The 15178-nt window shown below is 40.6% G+C and overlaps 1 protein-coding gene across 1 annotated transcript in view; it reads right to left on the bottom strand.

Annotated features, from left to right (window-relative positions):
- The window catches only part of LOC311433109 (poly(rC)-binding protein 3-like), a 511482-nt gene extending 498639 nt beyond the window's left edge, over positions 1 to 12843 (bottom strand). The window contains exon 1 of the mRNA XM_084511820.1: positions 12701 to 12843. The gene's annotated coding sequence lies outside the window, so the exon portion shown is untranslated. The remainder of the gene's footprint in view (positions 1 to 12700) is intronic.
- Between the last annotated feature and the right edge of the window lie 2335 nt (positions 12844 to 15178).

The following is a 15178-nucleotide window of genomic DNA, read 5'->3' as shown; positions in this document are numbered from 1 at the left end:
TTTCTAGGAACTAGAATCAGCCCTCTGGCAAATGTAGCTGATCCAAAAGGTACTCAAGACAAGCCAAGGGAAGAAAGAAGCAGACTGACATAAGCCTGTTAGAAATCCAATCTGAAAACATTAATTCTGTGCACTGATTCAAAATAACCACATCTAATACCCACGAAGACAGAAGGTAAGCAGGATTTTCAGAGAGGTCCTTTGCATTAATATTGACAGAATATATTAATACCCCTTTTTAAAATCTACAGAAGTTGGGAACTGAAACATGATAGAGGGAGGGATTTTCAACAAGGCCCAAGTTTTCAGCCAGATGATCCCACTGCTTCCTCACTTTCTTTATTATTGAACTCCACTGTCTTCACACTGTGTGAAAGCCAGTGGGAGGACCACCTGAGGACCATCCAAGCTCAGGATTGCCAGGCTGGCCTTCAGCAAAACCCCTCAGCAAGAGGAATACAGTCCCTCCACTGCCAAGGAGGCACCATGATTCAGCTGTTCAGGAGTTTGCATACCAGTGTGCAAGTGAGATCTGGTACAATGGATCAACATATTAAGCAGGGTAAACAACAGAAAGCCATAGAACCAGAGAATCATTAAGGTTGGAAAAGACCAACCAGTTCATATAGTCCAACCATCCCCCTATCATCAATACTACCCACTAAACCACGTCCCTAAGGCTCACATCCAACCTTTCCTTAAACACCCCCAGGGATAGTGGTTCTACCAACTGTCAACTCCTGTGGCTTTGGCTACTTAGACTAACTTAGAGTCTCCGTTGCCCTTTCCACCTTTTTTTCATGCACATCACTCACCTGCAACTACAGCTACTATTTCAAAAGTACGCTAAGTAGGGTTTTCCTCTCATGTGATAAGCTTAGTTAATCACATTTCAAGATGAAGATAACTTCTGTTAAGTAAATCCAAAGCTTTCTTCAACAGGAGACTGTGTTCAGTAGACTGTGGTATACAAGTACTATTATTGGTGACAGTGTTGCGGCAATTAGGCCTGGAAGCCTCTGAAAATGCCACCTGTTTTTCAATGCTCAAAGACTTCAAACAATCTTTACTATGTAGAAGTTTGGCATGCCATTATAGGCCATAGGTGGTATTTCCCAGTTCATGTACTCATCCAATCTTATCAGTACATGATCCTGAAATTCAAGTTGCACAAACTTTGGGCTACACCCTTTTCTCCTTCCCAAAACACCCCAAAAACCAGGAAATCTTTAATTTTGCTGTTGTTAGCTTCAAATCCATTAACCCAGCACATTTCTTTCTGGCTTTTTTTCTTAATTTTTTCCAACACTAATTTATGAAGCACCTAAACTTTTAGGGAGGTGAGAATTCCTCTGAAGCTTATTGATAAATGGATTGGCTTTCTCAAGTTATTTTCCAGGCCCTGAAAAAGTAGTGCATGAATAACCACAGAGATGCTGACCACAGTTTGAAAACTATTTTGATAGGACCTCAGTCAAAATTCCAGAGAAACCCTGTAATGTCCCCGGAAGTGCAAAGATCTCAAAGGGTATTTTTTATGATACATTTCTGAGGTGCTTTTTGTTTTGTTTTGCTGTTGTTCCTATGCACTAATTCTTATCATAGTAACAGTGGGGGGGGGGGGGGGGGGGGGGGGGGGAGGGGGAGAAAGAGAAAAATTCAAAAACTATCCAAAACATCCTAGGAAAACAGGTCACATGCTGTCATGAAATATTATTAAAAAAAAAAAAAAAAAAGTTGGCCAGATCAACAGCTCATTTTTTAATTCAAAAATTCTTTTATTTTCCTTTTTAAATAATACCACACAAACAATTCTGGGAATTGCTGCATTCTTTTCAACCAGCGAAAATATTTTGGTTTTCTGAATAGAGCCACTGCAAAGGACTCCAGGCTATATTCTTCCCAGCCCCCATCTTTGTGCAAGCACATGCTGGCAGTTTTGTCCCCAACACAGATCTTGAATCCCTTCCATGCCCAGGTCCGCAGGACAAGTATGACTCAGATCATACGCCTACAAATACTCATATGAGATACTGCAGCCCCATTAGGTTAAATGGGACAAATCGAGTGAGTGACATTTTTTACCCATGCAGGTATACATAAATCTTCATGCTGTGACACAGACCATTTTCCTTGAAGACAACGTCTACACCAGGATGAAAGGTAGCTCATTACTAATTAACTAACACCTTGCAAATAACATGCATAAAGTCATTCTGCAGGGGAAGCAAATGTCAACAGGCACAGGAGAAAGCAGAAGGAACGTCTGGTGCTGGGCAGCTAACCTGAGTTACAGTTCCAGCTGCTCCATTCATTGTGGGATTTTACTGAGTTTGAAACAGTGCTCATTGTAGGAGTATTGCAGCATTGTAGTATTTAAAAATGCTACAGTAAATAGCATGTCTTATCTAATAAATTACAGAACTGTCTTTTCCATAAAGGAATCACGGTGATAGAAGACAAGGAATATGGTATTGTTTTTTTTTGTTTGTTTGTTTGTTTGTTTTTTTTTTTTTGTTTACTTTTTATTTGTTTTGGTTTTGTTTGCTTTTAATGACAAATGCAACAAATCCACATTAGTTAAATACTAATCTATTTGTATAACACAGTAACGCATAAACCAGTTTGCGTACACCTGAACTTAATAAGGACTGCTACAGTCATATCACTCTAATTACAGAGCATTCACCCTTCCTTGTGAAACATTGGTTAAAACATTTTATGTATTGAGGAAATTACTTTTAGAAATTGCAAATTATTTAAAAGCTTCAGTTTCATGACTTTACTCCTTTGTTTTCGAGGAGAAAAAAAAAACAACAGCAAAAAGCAAACTGAAAATACTATGAAGTAATACCCTTTGCTTTTCAAAATAAAGCCATTTCAATTAAATTACTGAAATGTAAAAAGGTCAGCCACTTGTATTTGCTGTCCTCCATTTATATGATACTTCAAGGAATAGAAATAAAATATACACCTTCCTTTTCCTTGTAACTTTAAAATCAGAAAATGAATCCATAATAAAAATTTGCTATACTAATTTCTAGGCTTCTCAAATGAAGTACAAATAGTAAATCCACATGAAATCTAATGCATTCCTGATTAGGACTGTTGGATAGTCTGATTCAAAAATAATTTTGCTTAGAGCATAATGGCTACTTCCTGTTTGTAAGATAAATGTTTAGAATCACATATTGGATCTGTTTAAGTGTCAAAACATCAACTCTCAGCAAGTGAAATTAATCCAGCAGAGAAACGGGACTTGTTCAAACTATAAACAAAAATTGTTTCTGTCTTACTAAAACTATTTATAGTAAGAAAACAGAACCAAGCCAAATGAAAATGAGTCTGCAAAAACCCTGTAGAGCACTATACACCTGAAGACAAAACCTACACCCAAGTAAAAATGTGAGGTAGGCACTTGACACATCAAACTCTGAAGGTCAATACCAAGGACTGGTATAAGAAGGTTAGCCATCGCATGAACAAGGAGCATGATGAAAACACCACTGTATATAACTTCACACCATATTCCATAATAATTTAGGAGTCCTAACCAGAACTGAACTCTGTCATGCAAAAACTTTTTTTTAAGACTTGCACTGGAAGACTGTGGGCAGGACTTCTTTATACTTTGGGGTAATAAACACTGTGCAGAAAAGACCACTGAAGCTCAAGTACAAGATTAGATCAAGAACAAAGTAATATAAGCAGGCCACAAATATATTTAAGGAGAAATGAAACCAGAATTCTGAAACAGCCTCCAAATACTAGTATGGGAACTAAATAATCCCTAAATAGTTGTAAGGAGGAGTTTGATCAATACATGAAAGGAATTATATGATATCTTGGATGTAAGAGCAAGGGATTGAACTGGATAACCCAGAAGAATCAGTCATATCTTCTTATGAGTATGCAATTCTCTATAGGTATACTTAAAGGAAGAAAAAGAAGCATTTTAAAAATGTTATGAAAAGATACCAGAACTCATAGAACGTGATCAAAGTAAAATCCAAGATCAGCAGCTAGCACTTGTGATTTCTTAGAATTCTAAAATATTTTAATAAGTTAGCTAAGTTTTTTAAATACGCCTTTTACTCTAGTCTAGACAGCATTACATCATATCTCAGCATCTTATTTCTTACAGCGATGGCTACACTGTTCTGTTTCAACCCTTTCCTTCCAAGACTAGAATCCATAGTGTGATTGTATATGTGCATATTTGTCCATAACTGTCCTCTTTAATATTCAAAATAAAAATCATTAAAAAGATAACCAATAAGATTTCACTAAGAGCTTTATATTTCATTTATTACAAAATGTATTCTAATCTTTGCTTCCTTTTCTATGATGGCACTTTATTCTGAGTTCCTTTTCATTTTTGATATCTTTTCTTTTTATTCCAAGGAAGACGTAAAGCATAAGTTACCATTTAAAAATAAGTTTAACACATGCTGTACATGTATAGCACATTTCAGGTGCAGTTACGAGGCAAACAGAGTCAGAAAGGTGTTCTGGTTTTAGAAGCTTAAGTATCAGATTTTAAAATAAATAAGTAAAACTGTACAAGTCAATTTGAAATACGCTGGGGCCTATGAAGGAGATAGGAATCGACGTTGTGAGAGGGAAGTGTGGAGCCACCAGTGGGACTGCTGAGGACAGGACTTTGCTATTTGTGATCCAGTGGAGTGAGGGTGATGCCGGCCACATGTCAAAGGCTCTGCTCTGCTGGACAGGATCACAGGGACCAGGCAGCCCCAGAGAGGTGTACGATATTCCTGGCAATCCTACCTCTGGGCAAGCTGTCACAGGGTTTTCTTCCCTGTGATGAAGCCCTGCTTCATCACGTAACTAAACACCATGTCACCATGCATGCTTACAGGTGCTGAATTAAACATATAGGCAACATAAATACTGGCTTTTGCGAATTTTAAACACGTGAATTTGTCTCCTAATTGTTTTGAGCACTTTTTTTTTTCCTTTGTATCCATTTAAACTGCTCATTGTCTCTTTCTCTGTGTTGCCCTAAACTGACTCTCTTCTAAATAATTTCCAACTCTGAATCTCATCGGGACTTTCAGATCAAGAGCACAGTTTTGTGACCAGCTTCAGTCAATTTTACACTGCCCTTCTTCACGTCCCCCCTGCCTCTTTGCCTCGAGGCTGCTGTAGTGTTGATAGGAGTAGTTAGTCAGCTGGATCAAGGAGCTGATCTGGATGAATTTTTCTTTTTTCATATTACCAGTTGCAGCACATCATTCAGGGGTGGGAAGGCAGAGTGTGCAGGACTCCCCTTTCAGCAGTAGCATGAATTTAGATCAACTCAAGCTGATCCTGAAAACACACTTTAACTGATATGTACAGCTCCCTCTTAGCCTGACCTTTCTCCTTCTACCATTAGTTGTGCTGTCTTTTTGCACTCTAGCCTCCATCTCTGATGTCTTCTGTTTTCTGTTTCTTGCATTCTGTTAAATCTTACTAATTCCAGCCCTGTGCAATGCCTGTCCCTCTTCTATCCTTTCTTTTAAATAGTCCCCATTTATCTTTGCACATTTTTGCTTGTAAATATACCTTGTTACCCATTTGCTAAATCCTTTCCTTGATTCCAGCTGCTTTACTATCCCTGATTCTGCCTCCCATTGCTGCAGCTCCAGGCTGCACACCCAGGTGTCACACACAAGCAAAAAGTGATCGGAGGTGCAAATTTAGAAGTTGCTGTTAAGATTTTGGTCTTGAAGATCTATCCTGAGCTTGCCATTGTGATATGCATGGGAAAGATCTCAGAGAAGTAGATGATCCCATATTAGCCATATGGCACTGCAGATTTTACCTTCAGACTTGAGAAAAAAAAAAAAAAAAGTAAAAAAATTTTCCCTTTCCCAGGTTCTTCTGTATTGCCAGGCAGGGGAACCTGCCAACCCCTTATCCTCAAAATACTCGTGCAGGCACCGGTCCCCACTGAGAAAGAGTAATGAGCCTTAAAACTAACCTGGTGGCTAAGCACAGTCAAATCCACTCTTCGTTCCTAGTCTCTCTCCCACATTACCCTTGAAAGCTAACTATAAAAGGAGAGGGAAAATTAATTCTCCTTTCCTGCTCCCTCACATTTTACTATTACCACATCTTAAACTTTGTAGTACAAAGCCCAAAGGGGGCTGCTGTGATGGCTAATTAGTTGATGTCTGTAAGTTATCTGACATGTAAGGTATTACCCATGAAGTACTCATCTGCTTCTAGATTTCACAAGGTATTTTTATATTAGGTGAAAATCCAAATAAAGAAAAATCTTGCACATGGATGGACATTGAGAAACATATGGCTAAAATCCTTTTTGCACTATCATATACAAATAATATATTTAATATGTTCCAATATTTGGCATGTTCTTTATTTAGACTTCAAATTTTAGAAAGGACATTCAGTTTATTTCATACTGCCACAGAATTGAGCAGTGAGGCGCTGCAGAAAAACAGTGATACTGCCAAGGAATTTTAGTCTAGCGATGCAGGGTGCCTGGAACATGAGCATCTCCTACAAGATGAGCTTTTCTGAGATAATAATAAATGATGATACTTCATACTTTCCCTATTGTCACTGTTCTATGAGCACTTAGGCAAGCACTGAAACTGAGGAACAATTTCATATGCCCAGGAATTACTGAATTCAGCCTTAACTACACTGTCCCATTTTAAGACTACATGGAAGGCCACCCAAGGAGATGTTTGTTGAGGCTGCGACAAGAACTCCCAAGTCACAGACCATGTCCCTGCAATGGCTAAGTGAAAGATAAGCCCTAACTTTGAATTTCCATGTTTTTCTAGTGTAAATCTACTCTCCCATTCATTACATAATTGAGGGTGTATAAACCTTTTCAAAAGTTACACAGCTAAAATGGGACATACCTGGCCATCAATATTACAACAGTAGAAGGAACAATTAACATTCTTAAACAAGAATATTTGTAATACTTGCAACACAAGTATTACAGTTGTAAAGTTTTCTCTTTCTGCTTGTTACAGCTTCTGCTGGAAGAGATACATTTCATTAGGATTCTGCCTTGCCAGTGAGTAGCTAAGATTTTGTCAGGTACAGCACTTAATGCCCAGTGAAGCTTGGAAATATTTCATGGCCATGTGCTGACTTCTGCTCTAGAAAGTCAAACTTCTTGTTTCTTTTCCTCAGGTTTTCTCAGCCTACCTCAGGGCCCTATTTATTTCCCAGCCGATGCTCCTTGCCATTCACCATGTCACTAAGTATTGGTGTATTTCTACTCGGATTTCTGAAGCAGCCATCATGAACTAAAGGTGTTGCCCCAAACTGCTATGGCTGGCTTATAGATATGTTTTATGCTGAACTCACCCAGGTGAAAAGATGACAATGGTATGACTGATTAGGGAACCATACCGTCACAGCTTTTTTGTTGTACTGGAGCTCAAATAATCCAATTGCTTTGATTTTTTTTTTTCACTGCAGATCAGAAAGAAAAAAAAAATCTCTATGGGAGCCCCAAATGACTCATTATAAAAGATATTGTTGTATGCAAATTGCCAGTAAGTTTGAAAAAGACCTTGTCACTATATATGTCATTTACATTAATCAAAGCATGCTGACAACCAGTCATTAAGAGGATTTAGTTTTCATCATACCTCAACAGCCTACTGTAAAACTTCAATATGAAACTAAACTTTTTTTTAAAGCACACACAAAAAAAGACTGATTAAAATTAGTAATAATAAACCTATTTGCAACTATTTTTAAGCAAACTAAGAGAAAGATGTTAACTAAATAAGGTGTAGTTAAGAACCAACCATGCCCCCAAAACAAATGAAAGAACAAAATAAGAACTTTGTCTTTCATTTACAGAAGATAAGCATTTTGCTACCTTAGAGTCTATTAATTATCCACGGTATTTAACATCTACATATCTACAATAATATCTAGTATTATATCTACAACATAGATGAGAAAGTCATGGATGTGGAAAGATAAACAGATCCATAATCAAAATGCCTGGATTCACGCGTCCTGTTAAAAGCATTGTCCGTTAGCAGAAATCAATAGTGTGTTATGTATTTTGCCATACAAAAAAAAAGCTTACATTTTGTTACTGGTAGCACTGCACTGTTAGAATAGCTACTTAGCTGCCAGCATGGAGTTAGAGCTGTGGCCCCAATGGGAGGAACTAAGCTCACCCCACCTCATCCAGGAATTAACTGGGCTGCCACAAACAGGACAAGACTGGTCATGGGGACTCACTAACACAGTTTCATTCTGAAAAGAGCGTTCCCTTTGGATTATGCTTAGAAATGTGGCTCCCATCATGAAAGAACAAGAAAGCTTTTAGTCACTTTGAACATTTTGCCAGCAATGCTATGGCTGTCCTTCATCAGTTTGGGACCAGGGTAGCAAGAGCTGTTACATTCTGTTATTCCAAAAGGGGAACAATAATATTACTTTCCCACTTCCTGCAAACACTTTCTCCACACAAAGCAGCCTCCAGCCTACACAGACAAGTAGGGTACAATAGCTGTATACAAATAGAAGGAAAACTGGCATAAATTATAACATACAAAGAAGAAACGTCGTTGCGGTAGCCTCCTCTCCACAATTACTTTCCATCTGACCTCCTACAAAGAGTTGTCACTAGAGACCTGTGGTAGCACTACCAGCCTATAATTAAGCCTTCCATATCTGCTCTAGTACGGAGGAAAAACCAAGCAGATCACTGAACGCAAACTGAGACAGAGGAGTTTCACTGCTGCTAAGAGTGAGGAAGTCACTTGCTAGATTAGCCCTGCACCACACAGCCACTCCAGCACCAGTAAGTTAGATGCTCTGCCTGCCCTAAGAGCCAGCCTCTTCCATCCCCAGCCATGCACCAGCACTTGTCACTGCTGACACTTGTCCACATCCACCAAGACTGAGACCGTGACTGCATGTGGTGCTGGTTTCCACTCGATGCTTCGGCTACATATGGTTCCCAGGAGTAAAATACTAATTTTCTTCCATGTGCAGGCAAGTACAGCACAAATATATATATATATATATATATTAGTTTCTTATGAAAATTGTATTTCTAGTGGACAAAACACAAATAAAAAGTCAGCTTTGCATAAAGTAGCCTCATTCATCTAAACGTTTCAAAATTACAAATATACGTGCAGATCAAAAAACAGGCATAGTACCTTTTAAAACTGGTGGAAATGGTGGGGTTTTCAGACAAAATTGGACTAATTTGATTTTAGATGGTTTATGCTACTGCTTTTTAAATGTATATTTCCACTGCAGTCTACATGGTTATAGATAACAACAGCACTCTACCTCCCAAAGTCCTAAACAACACTACATCAGTTTTCATTTCCTTTGTTAAAAATTTAAGAAAATCTGACACAAATACAGCTTCCTCAATAAATGTCTGAATGTAATAGCGGTTTTGCCCTGCAACAAATTGCTACCGAAACTAATGGGTAGTTGTAGGTTAGGACAGCACCAAGCACACACGGTCTTCAGCTGTGGAAGAGTAACATCCATGCAATAAAAACTCCTTGACTAAGTGTTTTAGGGTGATGTTGCAGAATAATAAAGTACCATAAGAAAAGGAAATTGTTTCAGTTGGCTAACAAATTCATAGAGACAAATCCCGCCTTACTTTTATAGCAGTAAGCTCCACAAAGTCAAAGTGACTTCTGAACTCCCTTCCCATGACTTTGCTCATAACAGTTCACAGCTTTATAGGACATGTTTGAAGAGCAAGAAAAGCTTCAGAGGTGAATAAACGCAAGTTTTATCCAAGCCTCAAAACATAACTTAAAGGCAAGTTTCATCACAGGTTACAACATGATACAATAACCTGAATGGTGGTATGCTGCCACTCACATCACCGGGAACAACCACCAGATCAAACTCCACATTAACCTTTGTTTGAGCATTTTTGTAGCCAGCTGAAAGCGCTTGTCTTTCAGCTGTTATGATACAAAAATGCATTAATCTGTCTTTTTTATTTATTTATTTATTTATTAGTACAAACATTCCATTCCTTCACCGATGTCAACAGCAAATCAACTAGCATAAGGAACTCAGCGCATACACTTGTGAAGCAAACACTGCTTTTTCACAAACAGCTAACCAATACCAAGGAAATTCACTTTAAAACCCCATGAGAAAAAAAAAAAAAAAAAAAAAAAACATGCAAAAGTTGTCCGTCTACTGACACATTTTAGTGTTCCTGTGGTAAATAAAGCATTTACCTATAAACATACTATTTGCACCCAAGGTAAAATCTAAACAAAATGACACATTACAGATCTGTTGGCAATTGTATCCTTTACAAACATCCTAAATCCTTCTACACTTAAATAAAAAATCCTGACAACTGCTGAACACGAGTAACTGCCAGTAACTTCAGCAGGAGTAGTGGATATTTCAGCCTCCTCCAGATTAAAATGAGGAGGCATGATTTTTATCATCAGAACAAGAGATGTCCTGTGCCACATGTGATTCTAACAGCAAACTCCACCAAATCACAAAGATTTTATCACATCACAGTGCTTACCAAGAAAATGTGCTTAGCCAGGAGTCAGGTTTCAGCAGAACAGCAGCTGACAAGCTAACATGCATCAGCCTTATTTACTTCTTTAAGCTGCTACTGTACTGTGCTGGTTTTCATCTTTTTCCTCACTCCTGCATACCTTTAGGGATCATGTACAAAGCACATCAGGTGTTCTTCCCTCTCCGCTACCAGGCATTAAGAACAGCACAACTCACTTGAAGCATGCCTCCTACTTTTGCAACATCAGCTAGCCCCAGCAGAAAGAAAATCCCAAGGCAAACTTGTGAAAATTTTTTAATTTAGGCTCGGAAGAAAAAGGAATGATAAAATGATTCTGGAGAGCACCAGACTACTTCCATGACTGCTCACTGTTGTTGAACGTCATCTATAAAGCATGTGGAGAGAATGGTTGTATTTGAATTGCATTAACTAGACAGGCAACTGAGATGTTCCTGTATCCATACAGTATTAGGGCCTCCAAGCACAAGTAATAGCAACCTTTTAAATTCATTTGTATACTTTCAGATGCAAAAAAAAGGATCCAACCTGTTAGAAAACTATGCACATAAAGTGATCTTCCATGTGCTTTGGATCCATTAGATTTCCTGAACAAATTCAAGTTTCACAGACGTGTTATGTTTTTGAGCTCTGAATGTTTCTAACTGTGCATCACTGTGAAGCCAGCTTTCCCTCCAAGTTCTTAAAAAATAATAATAATAATAATAAATCACCTGCTTGTTTTGAAGCAAACAACGAAGATGTGAAAAATCCATGAAAAAGAGCTAGGGGGCTGTTATTTTGCTTTATATTAAGTGACACTTTGCAAATGGCACCCTGCAAGTTATGCCTTAACTCCTTGTTAAAATGCAACTAAAATCTATACTACCCCACTTCAGACACATCGCTAAAATACATAGTTGAAAGCACACTAAAAGACTGGGGAGAAATCCATGAAACAGATAAGTTACTTGATTGCCTCCGAATAATAAATTGTTCCCCAGCAGCTTCCAAATAGACTGTTTTACTGTAGAAACACATTTCTGTTGTCAATAGGAACAGTTAGCTGAAGAGCTGAAGAAAGAAAAGCAGGCTAAAACAACTTTGGAATTGGAAAGTAAACCTGGCTGCAAAGCTTCTGCTGGCTGGCCAGAGTAATAACGCTTCATCTCTCTTTTTCATACTGAACGCAATACGTGATGGCAAACGATCCGTTTGCTCTGGATCACAACGCTGTTTTCCCCACTTATCCCTGGAATAACACAGTCTCGGGCTGCTGGAGGAATAGAAACACCAGCAATTTGCATGAGCCCTGAAGTTTCCCCTCTAGGCAATCCCTAGCCGAGAAGGCAGGAGAGGAATGGGAGGCAGCACCTTGAAGGTGCCAGCGATGATCTATAGAAAGATGTCCTGGAGCACAAGGGACTGAACTCTGTCGAGAGCTCTGTGGTTTTTTCCTGCATCCCTGACCAATTTCTCCATCAGCAGCCTCTGCCGTGCTCCTCGCTCTATGTACAGTGGCGGCGTGGAAGCTTTATCACTCCCCATCCCATAAACACGAAATACAAATGCACTTCACACACACACACACACATGCACACACACACACTCAGACACACGTGCACACTCACTCCCCCCTACATCACATGCAATTCTTTGCAAGTCCCCTGCGAATTGCTTAAAGACAGAAATCAAGCTCACACACACACACCAAAAGAAAAAATAAATAAATAAGGAAAGAAAGAAAGAAAGAAAACCAAACACTGAAAGGAGGAGGGAATGGGGGGGCGGGGGGGGACGAAGGAAAAAGAGAGCAGCTTTTCTTTTTTTTCTTTTTTTTTTTTTTTCCCCTGCTGTTGCTGTGGCTTCCAAGCATGCAGTGCTAAGGAAGAGTAGTTCCCCACTTTCATCAGCCAGCTACATCCTTGGGGTAAAAAGGAGCAGTCCGGAACGATGCTGAGGCTGCAGAAGGGAAAATAAGGCTTTGCAAACATGCCTGGCTCCCCGTGAAATCCTCTCCTCCACATCCCCTCCTCCCTAAAACCTGCCCTAAAGGGGGGAGAGGAAAAAAAAAAACAAACAAACAAACAAAAAAAGCAACAAACAAAACAAAACAACAACACACAAGGAAAAAAGTGATGAAAAGACACAACTCACCTTAACAAGGGGTGTTGGATGGGGTCAGAGAGGAGGAAGGGTATATAAAAAGATCTATTTTTAGCAGAGGTTGTGATAGTATTGAAAGACACAGACACAGGGTTCGGAAGCGGGGAGAAGAAGAGTATTAAAAAAAAAAAAAAAACGAGGTGGAGATGTGGGGAAGAGAAATTATCAAGAAGGTGCAAGTCAGGCTGGGAGGAGAACGGAGAATCCCCGCGGAAAAAAAAAAAAAAATCAAAAAAAAATATTCAAAAAACCAAAACAAAACCAAACACCACCACCACCAAGAGGAGGAGAAGGAGGGAGCGAAGAGAGCGTGTGGCGGTGCCGCCGCTCGCTTTGGTTTCTCTTCGCCGGGGGCGAGCGAGCGGCAGCGGCGGGGCCGCGCAGCGTGCGGGGGGCCCCCTGTGGCCGCCGTGCCGTCCCCCCCCCGTCCCCGGGGGGCTTCTCCCGGGGCTCTCTCGGGGCTCGCTCCTCGGCCGGCTCCGGAGGCTGCGGCGCTGCCGCTCCCTGCTCCCCGCTGCCGGCCGGGGGGGGCTCTGCAGCCGCGTTCACGCCGCCGCTCCCCGGCCGCCCCCGCGCCCGCGCTCCCGCCGCCGCCCGCGGGCGCCCCCCGCCGCCAGCAGGGGTTTGGGGTGCGGGAGGAGCTGCCCGAGCATCCCTGCTTTGGGGTAGGTGGGACGCGAAAGTTGGGCGGGGGGAGGGAGATGAGAGTCGGAGGCAGCGGGAGGGGGCGCTTGGGGTCGGGGAGCATCAGGCACCAGCGCGGGGGGGGGGAGTTGGGCTGTCCCTAAAAGTAGTAAAACTGCAAGAAATCTCGGCGTTAATAGGGTGGTGTGGCTCTCGGGGAGTGCACGGTGATGGGTCTTGGTCCAAGTGGAAGATGCTCGCAACGTTTTGTTGATGAGGAATCTCAGAGGGTCACCCTTCCCTTAACCCACAGAGAAAATCCTGCAAATGTTTGGAGGTTACAGACGCCACCCTCTATCAGACCTATCACCCCTCAGAAATACCTCTGCAACTAAAAATAAATCCGGCAAAACTTGCTTTCTAACACATAAACATGAAACCTTTGGAAAATTAGGGACATGGTTTGGTGGGTGACATTGGTAGTAGGGTGATGGTTAGACCGGATGATCTTGGAGGTCTTTTCCAACCTTAGTGGTTCCATGAAATCTTTTCTCATCTAATCTGAGACTAACAGAAAAAGCAAGTGCAGAGAAATAAATGAGCTTTTTAAAAAAGTATTTTCTATCGATAGTGCTATTAACAATTGTAAGTAAACATGTCTGTTTATGACTTGCGATTTCGAATTGGCCCTGTCCCATAAATGGGAAGAGCAAACGCAGGCCAAGCTGTTGGATCCACAACTTGCAACTGGTGTACAAGCTGTGCTTCAGCAGCACTGTTACACTGAGATAAGCAGGAGTGCATATAGTAAATAGTAGGAGGATATGCTCCAGTATGCAAACCAATGCTAAGAAAGGAAATCGCAAAAAACACTGTCTCAGAGTAGTATCATTTGTTGATACCTGGCAGCAAACGAAGCCACATGGAGCAAGAGCTATGGAGGTAGAGGGTTGCTGCTAAAACTGTCCTCAGTAGGGGCCAGGAGGATGGCACATGAGCCAGCTGTGCACGTGGGGAGATGATGGGTGGGCTACAGGTACCAAATGGCCACACTGGCCAGCACCATGCTCTTGCAAGGGATGGGGACTGCCCAGCTTCACTCCGAGCTCAGACACAAGGTCTGGCATGGCAGGCACTGCTGGACCACTCCCACAGCAGGTGTTGGGAACCAGCAGCTGAAATACAGGGAGTGGGTCAAACATTTTGAACCCCAACATTAGCCAGAACTGGAGCATCTTTGCTAAATTGATCATTCATTAAATAGAAAAAGGCATACTGAGAACCAAACAACAGTTTCTGTATTTCAACCCTCTTTCCTCCTCCAAAAGAAAGAGGTGCTTCCTACACAGTCACAGCAAAGGTACTGGAAAAATAATGAGCTTTCCAAATCTCTCACATGAAGTAGAAATAAAACAGGAGGAAGCAGTTCCTTGAGTGTCACTCCAAGCTTCTCACAGGAGTCAGAGGAAGATGATCTCTTCTGTCTCAGCAAAGGCTCAGCTTGCCCGTTTCTTCCCTGAACTAAATTGTTCTGCCATATAATGACTAAACCCAAGAGTTTACAGGACTTGGATTACATCTTTTTTAACTTCAAATATATACAAAATGATGCATGGCCACTCAAAGGGGAAGCAAAGAGACTGGAAATAAACTCTGTGCTGCTTGGAGCCTTGATTTCTGCAATAAGTAAGTTGAGGAAATGTTTTATACATTAAAGGGGAGTAATGTTTTATACATTATGTTATTAAATATTTTCTTTAATTTCAGTTCAATTTCAAGAAACTGCATCTCAGTTAACATGTATTTACATGAGTTCTCACTGGCTTCTAATATTTATGAATGCTT

The sequence above is a fragment of the Aythya ferina genome (assembly GCF_964211825.1).
Source record: "Aythya ferina genome assembly, chromosome: 2".
In the NCBI taxonomy this organism is placed as follows: Eukaryota; Metazoa; Chordata; class Aves; order Anseriformes; family Anatidae; genus Aythya; species Aythya ferina.
The sequence above is the reverse complement of the archived record's forward strand: the minus strand, read 5'-3'. Positions and strand labels throughout refer to the sequence as shown.